Raw genomic sequence first — 22054 nt, 5'->3', positions numbered from 1 at the left:
TAATTATTCATACCCCTGGGACATTTTGACTTTGTTACTTCTATTCAACCAACAAGTCTTTTTTTTTTTTATGTGAAAGGACATGGGTGTCTCCCAAAAGATAAGCTGATGTACAAGAGGCATTGTGGGGAAAAAATGATACATTTAAACAAAGTGACCAGTCCAAAATTATTCATACCCTTCAAACCATCAGTCTGAGGGGAAATTCAAAGTTCTATACCATTCCAAATAGTCCAAGCTGTTCTAAAGCATCCTAATTACCCTGATTAATTTGGACCAGCTGTTGTAATCTACTCAACAGATGAAAATCGGCAGCTCTGCAGTTGGTTTGTGGACAGTCAGTCCTAATGACTTCAGGACCTACTACACTATATTGTCTCTCCCCGCTCTTTTTGAACCAGACAAAAAGGGCCCTCTCACAGTATAACGTGTGTAGGAAGGGGGCAATTGTTTACCTGTGCACTTGTACTTTGCAACAGTAAAAGTTGTATTGAATGGTGTTGTATGGCATTATGGCTGAAATGCCACATTCAGAGAATGGGATCAGCTGTTCTCGGGATCTGTGATCAGCGCTGGTTTCCTTGTGGCTCAATAATCAGATGAAAATGCATGCAGTGTGAAAGGGGCTGCATACTTCCTGCTGGTGTTTGGATGTGTTTGGAACTGAATAACCCCCTCTGTATGTGCAGCTGCTGGCATTATGCTGGATACACACCATGAGTTTCCGCGTCGAATGCGTCCATCGATACGCATCGATTCGATTATTTCCGAACAAATTTCGATGAGTTTTAGGTCGATTGCCATGTAAAGTATGGCAAATCGACCTAACGATCCATCGAAGCTTGAATCGGACATGTCGGAAATAATCGAATCGACGGACGCATCGAACGCGGAAACGCATGGTATGTATCCAGCATTATTCTGACATCTGTAGCAGCCAATCAGGATAATGGTGTTTACATTTGGAACCAATTTCTGACTCTGATGCCTATTATAATTTGTATGTAATCAAAAGTGAACCCATTCAGTTAGAAAGTTTTTATTATTACTATGTAGTATTTATATACCTCCGACACCTTACGCAGAGCTGTACACAGTATATTGTCTTATCACTTAGAGGATTGTTAAGCAAGGAATAAACTCCATTCCAGTCAGTAGCTGATACCCCCTTTCCCATGAGAAAGCTTTACCTTTTCTCTAATAGATCATCAGGGGAGTCTGTATGGCTGATATTGTGGTGAAACTCCTCCCACAGTGTAATGTCATGACCATGGTCTTGACCGTTTGCTCTCTGAGAACCTCATTGCATTGTGGGAAATAACTGCTTTTTCCAACTGTCAAGCAAGCAGTATTTCACTCTGTGCATAGAACTCTCAGTAATGAACATTCTGCATAGATCACCTGGCAGAACTAAACGCGTCAACACCAGTGATACATTTCAGAATGTTAACCGGGGAGAGGAAAGATTTTACAATGGACAAATACTAACTAAATATTCTGTCTCCGCTTGGTGGATTTCATGTAGCTGAGACACTAATTACCCCACCTTTTGCCTAAGTGAGGTTGCCTGCAAACCATGCACTTTTGGGGAGCCACAAGGACAGGTTTGAGAAACTCACAATAAGCAATTTGTAGTATTTTCACTACAATTCCTATTTAACTGTCCCTCAGAGGGGCTCACAACTGAATGCCTACCATAGCCCCATGTCTATATTGTGTAGTGTATGTATCATAGTCTGTATGTTTTTGGGATGTGGGAGGAAACTGGAGTTCCCGGAGGAAACACATATAGACACGGGTGAACATACAAACTATGTCCTTTGTTATAAGGTTACTGAATAGCCAATAAGATTCAAATAATTCATTGATGAAGAATTATGCAACATTTAAATGGCATATATTTGCCTCTTATTAACCACTGACTCATCTATAGCCTTTCATTTGTGAGGATTACATATTATCTGGAGTATCCACACTGGCAGGGATAACACACCTTGTATGGTAAGAAATGTATATTTACCATTTATTTCCTGTATGTATGTGTAATTGGAGGAGGTTGGAAGTGCTGTGGATAAAGAAATCTGAGTTGGGAGATTTGCTTTTCCGAAGTCCTGCATAGCTGTGTGCTGATATAGGTGCATTACTCATGTTTTACCACTAGGAGTCTCTAGAGTTCTCATCTCTCTCCTGGCTCAGTGCAGTGATAGTAGTCCTGCTTTGTCTTGCAGGGTGGATGTTGGAGTTACTGCTAGAAATTATACAGGATAAATCCTCCTCGCCTGATCTTCCACCTGACCTTCAAATTCCTCTTTATCATTTCAAAGGTAAGTCAGACAAACCCTGGCCTGGGAAAGCTCTCTGAAGGCCGGTGACACTGATATAGACTGTAGAGTATTGTACCATGTCAGCCATCAGTAAAAGCAAGAAGATTTGATTTAGGATGATGCTATTTACAGTGCTGTCCATAATTATTCATATCCCTGACAAATTTTGACTTAAAGTTACTTTTATTCAACCAGCAAGTATTTTTTTTTTTTTTTTTTTACAGGAAATGCGTCTCCCAGAGGATAAGACTATGTACAAGAGGCATTATTGTGTGTGTGTGTGTGGGGGGGGGGGGGGGGTAGAATCTCAGCTTTTATTTTCATTTGAGCAAGTGTCCAGTCCAAAATTATTCATACCCTTCTCAATAATCAATAGAAAAACCTCCATTGGCTATTATAGCGATCAAAACCTATAATTGCAGACCAGCTTTTTGCATGTCTCCACAGGTATTTTGGCCCATTCATCTTTAGCAATAAGCTCCAAATTATTCAAGTTGGAGGGACTTCTTGCCATCACCCTGATCTTTAGCTCCCTCCACAGATTCTCAATTAGATTCAAGTCAAGACTGTGGCTGGGCCACTTCAAAACGTTAATGTTGTTGTCTGCTAACCATCTCTTCACCACTTTTGCTGTGTGTTTTGGGTCATTGCCATGCTGAAATATCCACTGGTGCCCAAGGCCAGGTTTCTAAGCAGACTGCCTGATGTTGTCGTTGAGAATTCTCATGTATTGTGTTTTTTTGTTTCGTCTGACCATAACATAGAAGACCAGAAGTCGTCTTCTTTGTCCAGATGAGCATTTGCAAAGGCCAAATGAGCTTTTGTGTGCCTTTATCTGGAGAAGTGGTGTCCTCCTTGGTCTGCATCTGTGGAACCCAGCAGTAGGGATGGTCGGAATGCCAATTTCCGATTCCACGGTAAATCCGCACTCCGTCATGTACTAATTACCGATTCCCCTTTCCGCTACCAATTTCCGCATTCCAATGCGGAATTTCTGCCGGAAATCGCGGAAATTCCACTTGACTTTAACATTGATTTTCTCAAACTATAAGGCCTTTTTGAATACTTTTTTTTTTTGCATCTTGTTCAGAAGATTCTGTTTAATAAACTCTGAAAATTTGGTGTTTCAAGGACTTGACCTCCCTGGCGGTTAATTTTTTTTGACAAATTGGCAAAACTTTTTTTTTTAATTTTTTTGGTTTTTTTTGTTTCATGTAAAGCTACCAGAGTGGTAGCTACATGAAACACCACTAGAGGGCGCATGTGTCCCTCTAGTGCGATCGTCGCCGGCATCTATAGCAAACAGGGGAACGCGTATATAATGCGTTCCCCTGTTTGGCTTCTCCTGTCGCCATGGCGACGATCGGGATGACGTCATGGACGTCAGCCGACGTCCTGACGTCAGACACCTCCGATCCAGCCCATAGCGCTGCCCGGAACTCATTGGTCCGGGCAGCGCAGGGCTCTGGCGGGGGGGGCCCTCTTTCGCCGCTGCGTGCGGCCGATCGCCGCAGAGCGGCGGCGATCAAGCTGTGCGCGCGGCTAGCAAAGTGCTGGCTGCGCGCACAGCAATTTATAGCATGAAAATCGCCCCACCAGGGGCTGAGATCTGCCCCTGCGCGGCATAGCCCGAGGTCAGCTCGGGCTTACCGCCAGGGAGGTTAAGGGGGCTTTGCTATTAACCACTAAAGTCAGCGGATTTTTACTGTAATGTAAAATGCAGAAAATCTGCATCTGCCAATTTTCTGCATTTTACATTACAGTAAAAATCCGCCGACTTTAGCGGTTAATAGCAAAGCCCGCGTAAGTCCTAGAAACACCACATTTTCAGGGTTTATTAAACTGAATCTTGTGAAGAAGATGCAAAAAAAAGTTTTCAATAAGACATTATAGTTTTTGAGAAAATCGATGTTAGTCGGGTGGAATTTCCGGCGGATATTTCCGTGATTTCCGTCGGAAATCCGCCTACGGCACTTGCATTACCGATTTCCGCATTCCGATGCGGAAATGCAATTTCCGATCGGAATTTCTGAAATTGCATTTCTGCGGAATCCAAATGAGCATCCCTACCCAGCAGTGTGCAGTGTCCGTTTTATTGTCTGCCTTGAGACATTGCCACCAGAAGTGCCCAGATTCACCAGGATGGCTTTGGTGGTGATCCTTGGATTGTTTTTCACCTCTCTGTCCTCCTGGACAGCACAGGTGTCACTTTTGGCTTTCGACCACGTCCTCTGAGATTTTCTACAGTGCAGGACATCTTTTTAATAACACTTTGCATTGTACCCACTAGAACTTGAAAACATTTAGAAATAGAGATGGCCCGATTGGTTCCCGGCGAACTTCCATGGTTCGCGATCGCGGAGAACCGCAAACTTTTCCGGACGTTTCATTCGCCCCCATAGTGCATCATTAGGGTAAACTTTGACCCTCTACATCACAGTCAGCAGGCACATTGTAGCCAATCAGGCTACACTCCCGGTGCCCCACCCCCTTATAAAACGTAGGCAGTGTCAGGATTTTCATTCACTCGTGTGCCTGCAGTAATTAGAGAAGGGAGAGCTGCTGTGCAGAGACCTATAGGGAAAGCTTACTTGGGCTCTTGTAGGCTTGTTAGGTTGCTCCTTGCTGATCCTTATTGCTAAAAAAAAAAAAAAAAAAAAAAAAACACCCCTCAACAGCTCTTTTGAGAGCTAATCTTTTTCTTGTGATTTTTTTTTTTTTTTTTTTTTTTTTTTTTAGCAATAAACACCCCTCAACAGCTCTTTTGAGAGCTAATCTTTTTCTTGTGATTTTTTTTTTTTTTTTTTTTTTTTTTTTTTTTTTTTTCCCAAAAAGGCCTTCTACTTTTTGAGAAAATCGATTTTAAAGTTACAAAGAAAAAAGAGCTGATTCATTAAAAAAGAGCCGATTTATTAAAAAGAACTGGATCATTCATGAACCGTTAGTATAGCTTAGAATGCATCCTGTGCAGGACATATAGCTGCCGTCTCCCGCTGTCTCTCCTCACCTGCCTTCACCCGTCACCCTCGGCTAGGCTGGCACCCGGTGCACCAGGTGCCAGCCTAGGTGAGGGTGACGGGTGAAGGCAGGTGGGGAGAGACAGCGGGAGACGGCAGCTATGCGTCCCAAAGAACGCATTCTCTGCTATGTGGGGGGCGGCAGAGATCTTCAATCAACTTAATTGAAGATCGCAAGATAAGAGGATACTGTATTCGTGGGATCATTTACCGAGGATATTGGCGTGGGAATTTTTTTTTTTTAAAGCTACAGGTAAGTATTTCTGGTTAATTAACCACTTAACGACCGCCTAACGCCGATAGGCGTCGGCGGGTCGTTAGTGGTATAGCATGGAAACGGCCGCTTGATCGAGCGGCCTTTCCATGCTAGTTCACGGAGACTGCCTCCGTGGACAGTGTGCGAGCTGCCGATCGCAGCTCGCACGCATAATGTAAACATGCGGGGAAGAATTCCCCGCTGTTTACATCACATGGCGCTGCTGCGTCGTGACGTAGATCGGCGATCCCCGGCCTCTGATTGGCCGGGGATCGCCGCATTCTGATTCGCCGGCATTGACTCTAGGCGGTGCAGGACGGATCTCCGTCCTGCGCTGCCCATAGGAGGAAGGGGAGGGACGGAAGGGGACGGAGGAGGAAATTCGCTGCGGAGGGGGCTTTGAGGAGCCCCCCCCACCGAACGAACAGAGCCGGCGGCGATCAGACCCCCCCCCCAGCAGGACATCCCCCTAATGGGGAAAAAAGGGGGTAAGTCTGATCGCCCAGCCTCCTTGCTGATCTGTGCTGTGGGCTGTAGAGCCCACGCTGCACAGATCAGCGAAATCACCCCTGGTCCTTAAGTGGTTAAGAACATTAAAGGATTTTTTTCGTGGTTTTATTTTATTTAACCCTTTGTGGAAATGGGTAAGGGGTACTTTGTAACCCTATACTCATTTCTGCTGGGAGGGGGTGGGCATCTGGGGTCCCCTTCTTAAAGGGGACTCCCAGATGCCACCCCCTCCCCCCAGGGAGTCGTCACCCCCACCTAAAGATGCTAATCCTGCATTCAAAACTTGCAAAACTTTTTCTGCTGTAATGGTTTGGAGTTATCACATACTTTAGGAGCACTGGCCCTAGTGCCAAACAGTGCCAAAGAGTTGAATGCTGGGAGTTCTTTTTATCTATAATATATTCCTCCTCTTCAATTTATTTCCCTGCCTAGCTTTCTTATCTGAAACACCTCTGCTCACTTGTGTTTACAAGCAAGGCTAAGGTGAATCAGTGATTGGAGGATGAGAAAGTGTAGTTCCTAGTATACACCTCAGTGGGAGTGTCTGAAGACTCTGGGAGGAGGACAGCTAATGAATACACAATGAGCAAGAGAAGGGAGGGGGGAAAACAAAAGTCGGGGAGGATATGATGTCAGCATTAGCTTGGCAAGATGGCCACTGCCTTGACTAGAATTTTCTGCTTTTCCTTTATACAATTCACAGGAATCAGTACGTGGATAGCACAATACATCTGTTATGCAAGTAGAAGTAGTATTTATCTACTTATATATGTGTTTTTATTTCTAGGTTAGCATGGGTGTCACTTGTTCTTAAGAAGCAGTGTACTGGAACACAAACTGTGGAAGAAGACAGACATACCTGCAGATACATCTGTTCCTGGATTTACACAGATAAATTCAAGGTAAGACTAAAGGCTCATACACACATCAGACTATAGTCTTTGGAAAATGAAAGATCACAGACCAATCTTACCACCCTTCATGTAGTATGAGAGCCATGCCTTCACAGTCTATTCTATGGAGCTGAACTCCCCATCAGATAGAAATCTTTACAAGATGCTGCACACACAGATGCTGTACAGACACAAAAGATCAGTATCTGCAAAAGATCTGTTCCTGCCAAAGATCCGTTCCTGCAAATTGCATTCATAGTCTATGAGATCTGCACATCATCATACACACCTTGTTTAACTGACATTCATCTACAGATCAGACAATCCTCTGCAGATCTGAAAATACATCCTGGTGGATCTGATTGCAGATGAATGTCAAAGAGACACTGAAGCGAGACTAAATCTCGCTTCAGCTCTCATATATAGCAGGGGCACGTGTGCCCCTGCTAAAACGCCGATATCCCGCGGCTTAACGGGGGTCCCTTTACCCCAAACCCACCCCCGCAAAAGTTGGTCGCTAGGTTGGTCGTAGAATTTCCCTTCCTGGAGGCAGGGCTAACGGCTGCAGCCCTGCCTCCAGTCGCGTCTATCAGACGCGCATCGCCGCCTCTCCCCCGCCCCTCTCAGTGAAGGAAGACTGAGAGGGGCGGGGGAGAGGCGGAGATAAGCGTCTGACAGACGCGCGTGGGGCAGGGCTGAGGCGGCTAGCCCTGCCCCAATGCGGAAGCGCTCCCCCGCATTACGGAGGGGATTTGGGGGGACAGGGACCCCCGTTAAGCCGCTGGATAGCGGCGGTTTAGCAGGGGCACAAGTGCCCCTGCTATATATGAGGTCTGAAGCGAGATCTATTCTCGCTTCAGACTCTCTTTAAACAAGGTATGTATGATGATCTGCAGATATAATAGACTATGAATGCATTTTGCAGGAACAGATCTTTTGCAGATACTGATCTTTTGAATGTGTACAGCATCTTTGTGTGCAGCATCTTGCAAAGATTTCTGTCTGATGGGGAGTTCAGCTCCATAGATTATACTATGTTAGGTGTGGCTCTCATACTACATGGAAGGGGGTAAAATTGGTCTGTGATCTTTCATTTTTAAAAGATTATGGTCTGATGTGTGTATGTGGCCTAATCCTGGTTAACAAACCTACTTTCACTTATAAAACTTTTTTTTTTTAATACAATCCAGATAATAGTATTACTCTGCAGTGACATAATGACTTTTTTTTTTTTTTTTTTTTTTGTTCTGCTTATTTTTAATTTTTGGAATGGTGGCAGCAGGTCTTTTCAGAACCGGTCCATCTCAGCAGAGCTAGGAGGGAATTGGAACTGTTGTTGCATCCAGTTATGTGATGTGTTCTGTATAGAGGTGCCCATGCAAGTATAGATTGCCACCCAATATGATTTATTATAATGGTATGGACCATCAATCTACGTTCGACTACAATCGATGTGCCGGAGATATTGGGTCAAAAGATAGTGGGAACCTGAGCCTGAAAATGGAGGCTATTCATTAGGGGATCTTGCAGTGCTACTTTATCAGGCACCTCCTGAATTTACTGGTGTGCCTTTACATTGTCATCTATAGCATCACCAACACTTCTCTGGCTATAAATACCAGAGGTGTGCGGGAGAGAGCATATGGGGAATGGTAGAATTGAATAATCGTGCTGCTGCTGCAGTGGATGTGCGGATCTATAGCAACTTGCTGGGAGAAGTAGTGCAGCAGAGGTAGGCTACATTGTAGTTCCTACTCCGGGCTGTAGCGTGTTTGGTTCGTATTAACCCCAATCAACACAATACGATTCTTTATTCAATTACGATTCTATTTACGATCCGATGAAATCCGATATGTCCGTTCTGGATTCTATTTGATATGCCATTGCAAAACAATCGAATTCCGATCGGACATGTCGGATCTAATCGGATCGTAAATAGAATCATAATCGAATAAATAATTATATCTTGTAGATTGGGCTTTAGGCTAATACCGAATGCACACAATGAGATTTTCCGGCAGATGTGCTGCCAGATCAACTATTTCCAGCATGGGCGTAGGGCCCGCGGTCGCAGGGGTCGTGGTGGCACCTGGGCCCGCCTCCTAAAGATGCAGGGGAGGGGCCCGGGGGCCTGGACACCCAGGTGTTGAAATCCCTGCAGCGCACTGCGGGGACTGGCTCCCGGAGGCAGAGCAGGGCTACGGCAAGATGGCTGCCGAAGCCCTGCACTAGAGACTATTTGTGTCTCCAGTACAGGGCTTCGGGCGCCATCTTCCCGTAGCCCTGCACTCTGCCTGTCAGCTAGGGAGAAACTGGCTGCTCCGCTGCAGGATCGTCGCTGGAGGAGCTGCACGAGGGAGGCTGGTTGCACGTCGGGGAGCTCACGTCAGAGGCTGGCCAGGTGAGTGAATTTTTTTTTATTTGTACAGGTTTATTTTCTGGTGACTGTCCCCACATAACTATTATTTTCTAGTGACTGTCCCCACATAACTATTATTTTCTGGTGACTGTCCCCACATAACGATTATTTTCTGGTGACTGCCCCCACATTGTGATTATTTTCTGGTGAATGCTGCGCACATAACGATTATTTTCCTTCAGACTGGCATCTTGCTACTAATTGCCCTATTTCCTCTGGGTGCTGCGTATGTTTGCAAATTGAACTTGGCAGCCATGCACAGCTATGTGTGTGTGCTTTGGGTGTTGCGAGGGGGGGGGGGATGTTGTTGCTGGGAGGGAGGGGCCCACATCCAGATTCGCATCGGGGCCCAGAGGTTTCTAGCTACGTCACTGCATGGCCAATTTGATTTCCCATTCACGTCTAAGGAAAATCGATTGGAAATAAGAAAGGTCATGCTGGACATACTAGATCTGGCAGTAAATCGGCAATAAAATCTCATTGTGTGTATTAGGCTTTAGATAGAGGAGAGTTCATTTGAGAGTAAAGGATGGCCACACTGTATGCCGTCTGACTGTACAATCAATCTCCAATCTTACTACTTTTATGTAGTATAAGACACTACCTGAAACTTATTGGTGTTTATAGTACATGGATGTTTGTAAGATTGTATAGTCACATTGCATAGTGTGAAGTACAGAGGGTGATGGTAGAATATCAGTAAATTACCCGATAATTTACAATAGTGGATTGTATAATAATGTAAAAATTTCAAATATTCAATTGCTGTTATTTCATGCCCATGTTTGAACACGCCTTTGCTAGCAGTGTGGTTGAATATGTTGCTATACTGTAAAGCTCTGTCCACAAGCTTGATGAATGTTGACCGAGTTGTCCAATAAGGACTGCTTGTGCCGGGAATGCAACATTTGCACATCAGGGGCTGACATGGGCAGCATGGTGGCGTCGTGGTTAGCGCTCTCGCCTTGTAGCGCTGGGTTCCAGGTTCAAATCCCAGCCAGGTCAACATCTGAAAGGAGTTTGTATGTTCTCCCTGTATCGACTTGGTTTTCCTCCGGGCACTGCGGTTTCCTCACCCATTCCAAAAACCTACAGATAAGTTAATTGGCTTCCCCCTAAATTGACCCTACAGTACGATACACACACTACATGATACATACATAGACATATGACTATGGTAGGGACTAGATTGTGAGCTCCTCTGATGGACAGTTAGTGACAAGACAATATACTCTGTACAGTGCTGCGGAATATGTAGGCGCTAAATAAATAAATAAATAAATAATAATAATGTGCAAATGCTGGATTCCCAGCACAGGCAGTCGTTATTGGACGACTCGGGCAAGATTCATCCGCTGCTTGTCAAACTGGTGGATCACTTAGGTCGATTGGCTGAGTGGTTTTCTCCCCATGGCCATTTGTAGAGGTAGCCAGAGTAGGCGACTGACCGAGGTGTAGAGGTGGGTGAGCGTGGACACAGAGCAGTTACATATTACCTTCCGGGATCCACACACGCGTGGCCACTGTGATGACATGCAGGTATGACCTCACGGGGACCTGTTACAAATGCAATGGATGCCTAGGAGGGAGAAGATGGATGCAGTGTGCATGCCGGAAGGTGATTTGTAACTGCTCTGTGCCCACGCTCACCTACTGCTACATCCTCCAGGAGCACCTATCCCTGGCTAACCTATACTGGGAGCTCCCATGCGTGGCTACATATACTGGGGGACTATCTGCCCTGGTTCTCCCCACTATCCAGCCTCCACATAACATCACTCTTGTGGTGCTCTGTTGGTGCCACCAGCCCTCCACCATATGACTAGAACAGGTTGATAACCTGTAGTCTAGTTCCGTCTCTGCTAGTCTCATGCCTTTCAATGTAAATACAGCCATATGGCAATGGTTGTAGCACCACGCGTGTCAAGTGGTGAATTAACCTGGCAGAGACTCTGGGGGCAGAGAGGGGGTGCCTGTCAAGCGCTAGTACCAAGCACGTGGGCTGTGCAGGTGCATCCACTGCCTGCAGAAGCCTTTACAGTAGCATTATTATTATTATTTAGTATTTATATAGCGCTGACCTCTTCCACAGCGCTGTACAGAGTATATAGTCTTGTCACTAACTGTCCCTCAGAGAAGCTCACAATCTAATCCCTACCATAGTCCTATGTCTATGCATCGATCGTGTAGTATATATGTATTGTAGTCTAGGCCCAATTTAGGGGTGAAGCCAAATAACTTCTCTGTATGTTTTGGGGGTGTTGGAGGAAACCAGAGTGCTCGGAGGAAACCCACACAGACACAGGGACAAAATACACGGGGACAAAATACAAACTCCTTGCAGATGTTTACCTGGCTGGGATTTGAACCAGGGACCCAGCGCTGCAAGGCAAGAGCGCTAACCACTATGCCACCGTGCTGCCCATGGTGGCGTAGTATGCATTATTTGACATGTATCCTTTGCATTGGCATGTATTGGTGTGCACAACGCACTCAACATGCCTTTTCTACCTACACTGTAGCCCTGTTTTCTGAATAAAAATAGCCCAGTGTCAAATTAGCCCAACTGGTGGGTGGAAAATAGTGTACTGTGTTTGACTATCAAGCAGGTGTTTGATTGAGAAACACATTTTACTAACATGCCATATATGTTACTTATCTTGGTAGTTCGGGGCATATAATTACTGGTTTCTGAAAAATAATAAAAAAAAAAATAAAAAAAAAATCTATAATCGTGTAAGATTATCATCCAATAGGTTCAAAATGTCAAGTTCCAGTACTGAATGTGAACCAGAAACTCTTGAAGATCTAGTAAATCTGGATGATTCGTACACTTCCAGTGAGTCTGAAGATTTTACACATGAGTAGTATCCACACAGAAGTGGAAGAAAGTCCTGATGAATGTTCCATTCTGGAAGAGGTATGTGTGACGGAACCGCTTGCTGGACCCCGACCCGGGCCACTCCGTCAAGTCAACTCTACCAGAACCTCAGGAACTAACTCAGCTGCAGGACGGTACTGGGATAAACCTATGCATTGGGCAGAACCAATGTCATTAAAGTGAACCTAAAGCCTGGAAAAAAAAAATGAGATGAACTCACCTGGGGCTTCCCTCAGCCCCCTGCAGCCGATCGGTGCCCTCGCAGCCCCGCTCTGACGCTCCAGGACCCGCCGGCGAACACTTCTGGTTTGGCCGTCACCGGCCGACAGGCATGGGAACGCGAGTGATTGTTTGCGTTCCCTCCTGGCCGCAATAGCAGCATAGGGGGTGATATACAGGCTGGGAACGCAAAAAAATCACTCGCGTTCCCATGCCTGTCGGCCGGTGATGGCCACACCGGAAGTGTTCGGGTCCTGGAGCACCAGAGCGGGGCTGCGAGGGCACCGATCGGCTGCAGGGGGCTGAGGGAAGCCCCAGGTGAGTTAATCTCAACTTTTTTTTTTTTTTTTTTTTCCAGGCTTTAGGTTCACTTTAAGCAAGCCCGCACAGAAGCAAGAGACAGCACTCTGAACTTCTGTGATTACAAACAGTAACTCCCTTTATTCAGTCAAACAAGACAATTTATACACAACAGCAGAGCCCCCACCTTTGGGCAGGATTTTCCATCCCAACCATGTGGTACTCACTATACAAAGTTTTAAACAGTTTATCTTTTAAACAGTTTATCTTATCTATCTGTACACAATAAGGTCCAGCACCTGGAATACACTACTGTACACATTACAACGGCTCCCCACAGAGATAATTAAATCAGGTGTTAATCTTCCTGAACCTATAGTCTTTTAGAGACACACTGTCTCTCAAGGTGTTAAATGTCTCCAGCCATGTTGGCACCTTCCAAGGGCCTGTGACATCACAGGGCTAAGTAATGGCCCATACTCACGGGCTACTTTTTGTAGATTGTTGCTAGCACACGGGAGCGTGTGCGCGACAGTTCGGCGACAGCTCATCGCCAGGTCCCTCCGCATACATACCACGGAACAGGGATCGGTGAAGCGGCGGAAGCTGTCGCCGACGTTCCTCCCCCCGCCGGAAACTCAGTGCTCCGGCTATTAGGTTTCTGTCGCTAGTCCGCATACACACGCGGACTAGCGACAGTTGCGGCGCCAACTGTCGCTAGGTGATTGACCACGCCAATCGCCTGGCGACAGCAGCGACGGTTCGGGGCGCGCACGCCATACGTACGGGTGACCTGTTGCCGCAACACGCGTGCCACGTGGTTGCGGCGACAATTATAGCCCGTGAGTATGGGCCATAAACCCAAGACAGCCCGGAGTCACTGTTTGTAATGTGGAAGTCTATTTCTTTCCAACCCATGCATGCTTCTCCAACGCATGGGTTGGCCAGTGAATCAGAGGAATGCTGTATACTTTGGGGACCCCTAAATGTTTCCCAATCCATTTGGTCCTGGCTCATGTGACAGTATGTTTAAATACACATGAATGTATGTATCTCTATCAAGCAATATACTTTTTTTATTTTATTTTTTTAATCACATAATCTTTTTTCAGACTGAATTCCAAGCAGCAGGATGACAGGAATATGTGGATTCAGAAATGACTGCTGAGGAGAGAGCACAAAGGGTAAGTTTACTTTGTATAATACAGTAGAGTTCCGAGCATCTGGCATAAGCAGGGATAGCCTGATGAAAGATATATGTGCATGCCAGTTGCTTGAGCATCCAAGAAAAAAAAATCACCCTGAAATAGTCACTGATCATACAGTGACATCTAGTAGCAGCCTGTATGTATCTCCTTGCAAGCATCTTTCCATCTTCTGCCGCACATGACCCGCATTGGGTCAGGTGACAGGCCAGCTTATGTACTTGGATGCTGGAACCCGATAAAGACACCACGAGGAGTTAGAGCAAGGCTGCTAGATGTTACTGGAGGCTTGGAAAGTATCCTTCTGCCCGCCAGCACCCAATCAGGTGCAGTGGGCCTATCACTAGCTCTGCGTTAGTGAGGTCATGATGACATAGAATGACATTGTGATAGCAGCTCCTGGCAAGTGCATGTTTCACAGTGCATTTCATGCTTGATCTGTGTGCACTATTGTGTTTCCTGACATGCAAAGGTTGATGTAAAATGTTCCCAATGTGAAATCACAGTACAAATCGCATAACACTGTTTGCAATGTGAGTTGCATGCACTCCCACTGACTTGACAAACACAGCAACACTGCATCAGACACTGCAATTGTAAAGTGAAATAAACAACGCACCACTGATGAGGGTGGCCTTGTGATGGCCCGGTGTACTTGCAATGGGGAAATAAATGCAATTCGATAACGGAATAGTAAAATATGTCATGTGGCAGTGCCCTTAACCCTTCGCCAAAAAGTAGAAACGCACCACAAGCATGGAGCAGAAGAGATCCTAATTTAGTGAAAATGACAATAGTGGTTGAAAAAATGTATAGTGGTTTAGAAAGGTAATTCAATTGCTTCGGAAACCTGAATGAACGGAAGGATCTTGTTGGCCACAAACAGTATTTTTATACCAGTTTAATTATTTTGCTATTTTTATCATTTGCAAAGTCTTTATCAATTTTAGTACTTTTATAGAGTGTAATGTGTGTGTTTTCTTAATTTAGACACAAATGGTTATGGACGAGATCTACGCTACTTTCCCATGTTTTGATGAAGATTGCAGCTTCCTATTCAATCCAAGAAGGCCCTTACAGACAGACAATGAAGGGTCAGAAGCATCAACATCTGACCATGCACCAGTTACAGGTAGAATTGGGAACAGCAACTGGTGTTTATGTGGAAACTGTATTTCCATGCCAACGGACTTAGCAAGCATCTGCTGCCAGGATGCCGAGGACGTCAAGTCTTTCATACCTGATGACTTACAATGTATTACACAAATCTCAGACTTTCATCACCTTTGCACAAACCCAATTATTGTGGAAGCTCTTTTTAGGACTCATCCGAACAATACAACTCATCCTCCTGCCGATGTATATCACAGGTAACTAATCTCTATCCTTAAGCTGGCCATACACTGGCCCGTTTTGCCACCGTTCGACAGCAGATTCGATCACTGGGATCGAATCTGCTGCCAATCGTTTGCGCTAAACGCACCCGCCGACCCGATTTCCTCCCGAAATTGGATCGGTCCATCAATCACGCCGTGCGGGAAATTACCATCGATCACCCACGGGTAGGGAGCGCGTCGCTAGCGGCGGCCGATCTGATACAGGTATACATTACCTGACGCTGGCTCCCGGGCATCTTCTCCACGCTGCACCACTCTGTTCCTGCTCCATCCCAGCGTACAGTGTATGGCTAGCTTAACTTCCTGTGTCACTCCATTGACCAGGAAGTTCAAATAGAGGGTGCTGTATTTAAGCTTCCTGGTCACGGAGTGACACAGTGTACGCTGGGATGCGGTGCAGGATGCTGGGATGCGGTGCAGCGTGGAGAAGAGGACCTGGAGCTAGCTTCAGGTAATGTATACTGGGGGGGGCGGGGGGAGACAGGCGGCAGGAGCAGCTCAACAGATTGTGATCGGTTTCAGGCTGAAATCGATTCACACTCTGTTTGCAGTAAAGGCAGCCATTTGATCCCTCTCTGATCAGATTCGATCAGATAAGGATCTGTCAGTTGGTCGATCTAATGGCAAATCGACCAGTGTATGGCTACCTTTACAGTTCTCTTCTAATCTATAAAGAAGTGTACTCTTCATTAACTACAATTTTATTTTTCAGAAAACTCCATAGAACCGCATATCGTTCTTTTGCGTCATGGATTTATGGCTATCTTGGGAAAGGGAGGAGGCGTCCAATCCCATCTTGCACCGTAAAAAGTGTGCGAAACACTTTTCCAGACCCTCAGGGAATTTACAAGGGGTTTTATTATGGCAACGATTTTGATGCGGCTGAAATGCTTGATTACTAATTGTTTTAAATATTTACTTCCTAATAAAAAGTCAAGCTTTATTTGTATTATCATTTTTAAATACTGTTGGTTTTCCAATACGCGAAGTAGAATGCACCGACTCAGATGCCTAATGAATTTAAACTGTAATTAAAATAGAAAATATGATAAAATGTTCTATTTCTCAGATAATAGTCATCATAAATTGTATATACAGCAATAGCTGTGTATAGCCCACAAAAATGAAATAAACCAATAAAAAAATAGTTACTTGTCCTGCTTCAATAAAGCAGTCCCCATATTTTTAAAGTAAGATAAACATATCTGATTGTGACTGTATATATCTGTGTACACCGGATTCTTTTATATATGTTACGGCCAGAACCTGAAGGCTGGCCACTTCAAGTTCTGGCCGGTCACAATGCGAAGTGGCTGCCTGAGGCGGCCAATGTACAAAATGCTGCACAATTTCGGACTTTGGCCGGCCAGAACGCGTTCTGACTACATGTGGCTGGCCAAGGCCCGAAGCTCACCTATTTAGTGCTGTGCCGCTGTCCCCTGCTCTGCGTTCTGTTCCACTGTCCCCGCTCCATGTCCTGCTGGCCCCTGTTCTCCATTCTTCCCTAGCTGTGAGGACCCGGGGCTGCCTAAATGCTACCGGCTGCAGCTGATTTCACCGCTGGCGGACAGGAGGACCATGGCGAGGACAGAAGTGACAGGTGGTTAGACAGGAGGAGGAGACGAGGACGCACACAGGCAGGGAATCCCCGACGTGGCAGCGGTTCGTATCGGCGGGCGTTCAGAATTCGGGGATTCCCTGCCTTTGCCGTATAAGATGCAGGGACTTTTTCTCCCCATTTTTGTTGTAGAAAAGTGCGTCTTATAGGTGGAAAATACAGTACATTCTAGATATCTATCTAGAATGTACTGTATATATCTAGAATTACTGTCTTTATATATATCTCTCCATTATATTCATGTTGTGATCAAATTTACACAGAAACACAGATTCTGAGGGTTTCTAATAGATTTATTCAGAACACTAACACAAACCATCTAACATGTCATTACAATGTAATTTGGAAAATTTAATAGACAAATATGGAAACCCTCAAAAAAAGAAAAAAAAAAATAAGAATTGAACCAGAGAAAGGCGAAAAAAACCATGACACACTAAAAGGACAATATAAGTATAGCATGGGGGAAAAAATCCTTTCTGATCCCTGTTAGGCGATCCCAGGCCCGGCCCTAGACTTTTTGCCGCCTGAGGCAATCTTGAAAGAAATCGCCGCCCCCCCCAGGCCGTGGGTGTGGGGGGGGCCGCCCGAGCTGGAGGGGATAGCTGGCAGGGAGGGGGTATTGGGCCTACTGGCGGGGAGGGGGGTCGGACCCACCCTCCCTCGCCTGGGTCCCCCGTCCTCCGCTCCCCGCTGCTAGGCCCAATACCCCCTTCCTGCCCGCTATCCCCTCCAGCTCGGGCTGCCCCCCCCCCCCCCCCCACACCCACGGGGCGGCAAAAGTTTCACCTCGCCTCATGGGCGGGCCGGCCCTGGGCGATCCACTAATGGCTGTTTCAATTGTCTTATTTGTTATTTAAATTTGAATATACACTTTTAGATTCTCCAATTGGAAAAACGCCACCTTTGTCAACCCTTAATTGAAATCTTAAATTTTTGTGCCCCATCCTATCGATTGTTTTATTAAAAATTTGGTCTCTTTCCACAAGATTTCTAATTAGAATGATAAATAAAATCCTATGGGTTGTGCGGCAGTAACATTGCTGGAAGAAAAATATTGAACATGAAAAGAGCAAAACTATGTTAGGTGTGGGTGGGTGGCGGCAGAGGAGGCCACGGTTTTTACATCATCGCCCTGGGAGAAATGTAGGCTAAAGACTGACTTGTGCTCTGATGGAAATGGGCTGCTGCAAAAGAGAACAAAGCCAAAGTGTTTTTTTTGTAAGGTAAAAATGAAATCTATAAGTGTACATCTAAAAAAAAAAAACATTGTACAACTTTTTAAAAACAACTAAGAACGATATGAATAAATGAAACTTGACCTGTTGAAAAAAAAAAAAAAAAACATATTTACAAGCAAAACAAACAAGTAATACAATTGTCTTGGGTGAGGCACTGAGGTTGATTTAACAACCTGTGAAGCGGAAGCAGCGCAGCCAAAATGACAGGAGTGCAAAAACATCACACGCTATGCTGCAGTAGTGCCTCTAACATTGTGCTGGTAACTTTCATACGCTCCTTCTGACGATTAGCCGCTCCACTAAATACACCATGAGCCCCTGCAGGTCCAGTTGCTATAATGGACGTGATCCCAGCACTTTGATTGGCCCAGTAGGCTGTCTGAAACTTGACAGGCAGCCTATTGGGCCAATCAAAGTGGGTTTGGATTGCGTCAGTAAGCCACTTGACCCGCGGACGGTAGTAAGTTGTGAGCGCAAGTTGCCAGCGCATGGTAGAAGCAGTACCACAGCATAGTGTGCACAGTGCTTGCAATTCTGCTTTAGCGGCAAACTCTATGTAAATGTACAAAAGTATAGAAGTATTTACAGTTAATTACTTGAAACATTCAAGGCACTCCAAGTGATACGACTATCGGCTCCTCTGGGCAATCTGTGACAAGACTAAGGCCTTTGTATCAGTTATAAAGAAAGCTTGCCCTCCCCCACATTGTTGTTAGCAATAATCACATACAGCAGGCCCACTACACACAAAGGATACTGTCATAGGAACGATCCCTCTCCAACCAACTAATAGTGCCACCAATTGCACACGTTTTAACACACCCAAATAGTCAATTTTCAGAAACCCTTTCTCACTTAAAAAAAAGCACACAGCCACCCTCTGCCCCACAGACCACCAACCATGAGGACACACACACAGACATTGTGAGAGAGAGGAGAGGAGTGACAGCATAGCTGTAGCCAGAGGTAGACAGGAGAGGAGTGACAGCACAGCTGCAGCCAGAGGTACTAACAGGAGAGGAGTGACACAGCACACCTGCAGCCAGAGTGCGTCGGTCGTCGGGCACTCGAACGCCGCTAGCGACGCGCTCCCTACCCGCGGGCGATCGGCAGTAATTTTCCGCACGGAACGATCGACGGGACCGGACGAAATTGATCGAAATTCGGCGTGTAGCGCAAACGATTGGCAGCAGATTCGATCCCAGTGACCGAATCTGGCAAATCGGGCCAGTGTATGGCCAGCTTTAGTATAGTTATTGCCTACCTTTTCATACACTCCCAGACCAATTGTCTAGGCAACACAATAGAACAAATTCAGCCTAATCCTATATGGACATATAAATACAGACACCCCCAAACACTTAGATTAAGCTGATGTGATTCAATTTTGTTGCCTATTGTGCCACTATTTGTGTATTATGTCTTTGGCTTGTCTCTATTTACATTCCCAAATTGGATTAGGCTGTTTTTGTTCTATTGTATGGCCCAGAGAATTGGTCCTCTGTGTACTAAGTTTGCCATGAGGCCTTTGGTTCTGGTATATTATGCCTGTGAAGTATACCTCTTATGCTGGGAATACACGGGTCATTTTTTAGCTGATTAGATGGTTCAATAGATAATTTCCGACATGTCCGATCTCCCTTTCGATGATGTAGCTGCTCGTTTTCTGTTGGAAGTGATTGGAAAAAAGTACGAAAAACGAGTGGAAGATAAGAGAATCTACTGCAAAATCGAGTGGCAAAAACGTTCGAGAACAGAAACACACGGCAGAAACGAACTGTGTATTCCCAGCATTAGAGCAAATGTCCCCAAAATAACAAATAATTAACACCATATCTCATATCAGTCACCTCTTGTACCCTTATGTTTCCCCTTGGTCACCTCTTGTGCCCCTATGTTTCCCACTCTACCACCTCTTGTGCCCCTATGTTTCCCACTGTGCCAAACCACAGCTGCAGCCAGAGGTAGTGACAGGAGAGGAGTGACAGCACACCTGCAGCCAGATGTAGTGACAGGAGAGGAGTGACAGCACAGCTGTAGCCAGATATAGTGACAGGAGAGGAGTGACAGCACACCTGCAGCGAGATGTAGGGACAGGAGAGGAGTGATGGCACAGCTGCAGCCAGAGGTAGTGACCGGAGAGGAGTGACGGCACAGCTGCAGCCAGAGTTAGTGACAGGATAGGAATGACAGCACAGCTGCAGCCAGAGGTAGTGACAGGAGAGGAGTGACGGCACAGTTGCAGCCAGAGGTAGTGACAGGAGAGGAGTGACGGCACAGCTGCAGCCAGAGGTAGTGACAGGAGAGGAGTGACAGCACACCTTCAGCCAGAGGTAGTGACAGGAGAGGAGTGACAGCACAGCTGCAGCCAGAGGTAGTGACAGGAGAGGAGTGACACTACACCTGCAGCCAGAGGTAGTGACAGGAGAGGAGTGATAGCACACCCGCAGCCAAAGGTGGTGACAGGAGAGGAGTGACAGCACAGCTGCAGCCAGAGGTAGTGACAGGAGAGGAGTGACAGCACAGCTGCAGCCAGAGGTACTGACAGGAGAGGAGTGACGGCACACCTGCAGCCAGGAGGTACTGACAGGAGAGGATTGACAGCACACCTGCAGCCAGAGGTACTGACAGGAGAGGAGTGACGGCTCACCTGCAGCCAGAGGTACTGACAGGAGAGGAGTGACGGCTCACCTGCAGCCAGAGGTACTGACAGGAGAGGAGTGACGGCACACCTGCAGCCAGAGGTAGTGACAGGAGAGGAGTGATGGCACAGCTGCAGCCAGAAGTAGTGACAGGAGAGGAGTGACAGCACAGCTGCAGCCAGAGGTAGTGACAGGAGAGGAGTGACAACACACCTTCAGCCATAGGTAGTGACAGGAGAGGAGTGACTGCTCACCTGCAGCCAGAGGTAGTGACAGGAGAGGAGTGACACCACACCTGCAGCCAGAGGTAGTGAGAGGAGAGGAGTGACAACACACCTTCAGCCATAGGTAGTGACAGGAGAGGAGTGACTGCTCACCTGCAGCCAGAGGTAGTGACAGGAGAGGAGTGACACCACACCTGCAGCCAGAGGTAGTGACAGGAGAGGAGTGATAGCACACCCGCAGCCAAAGGTAGTGACAGGAGAGGAGTGACGGCTCACCTGCAGCCCGAGGTACTGACAGGAGAGGAGTGACGGCACACCTGCAGCCAGGAGGTACTGACAGGAGAGGATTGACAGCACACCTGCAGCCAGAGGTAGTGACAGGAGAGGAGTGACGGCACACCTGCAGCCAGAGGTACTGACAGGAGAGGAGTGACGGCTCACCTGCAGCCAGAGGTAGTGACAGGAGAGGAGTGACGGCTCACCTGCAGCCAGAGGTAGTGACAGGAGAGGAGTGACAGCACACCTGCAGCCAGAGGTAGTGAGAGGAGAGGAGTGACAACACACCTTCAGCCATAGGTAGTGACAGGAGAGGAGTGACTGCTCACCTGCAACCAGAGGTAGTGACAGGAGAGGAGTGACACCACTCCTGCAGCCAGAGGTAGTGAGAGGAGAGGAGTGACAACACACCTTCAGCCATAGGTAGTGACAGGAGAGGAGTGACACCACACCTGCAGCCAGAGGTAGTGACAGGAGAGGAGTGATAGCACACCCGCAGCCAAAGGTAGTGACAGGAGAGGAGTGACGGCTCACCTGCAGCCAGAGGTACTGACAGGAGAGGAGTGACGGCACACCTGCAGCCAGGAGGTACTGACAGGAGAGGATTGACAGCACACCTGCAGCCAGAGGTA

The 22054-nt window shown here is 46.5% G+C and overlaps 1 long non-coding RNA gene across 1 annotated transcript; it reads left to right on the top strand.

The window, feature by feature from the left end:
• Window positions 1-2263: 2263 nt before the first annotated feature.
• On the top strand, window positions 2264-15394 carry LOC137532212 (uncharacterized). The gene is made up of 4 exons (XR_011023884.1): window positions 2264-2324; window positions 6895-7009; window positions 13932-14003; window positions 15015-15394. It is a non-coding gene; the product is annotated as an uncharacterized lncRNA (long non-coding RNA).
• Window positions 15395-22054: the final 6660 nt, after the last annotated feature.

This window comes from Hyperolius riggenbachi, chromosome 9, assembly GCF_040937935.1.
Source record: "Hyperolius riggenbachi isolate aHypRig1 chromosome 9, aHypRig1.pri, whole genome shotgun sequence".
Taxonomy (NCBI): domain Eukaryota; kingdom Metazoa; phylum Chordata; class Amphibia; order Anura; family Hyperoliidae; genus Hyperolius; species Hyperolius riggenbachi.
This window is presented reverse-complemented; position numbering and strand designations above follow the sequence as displayed.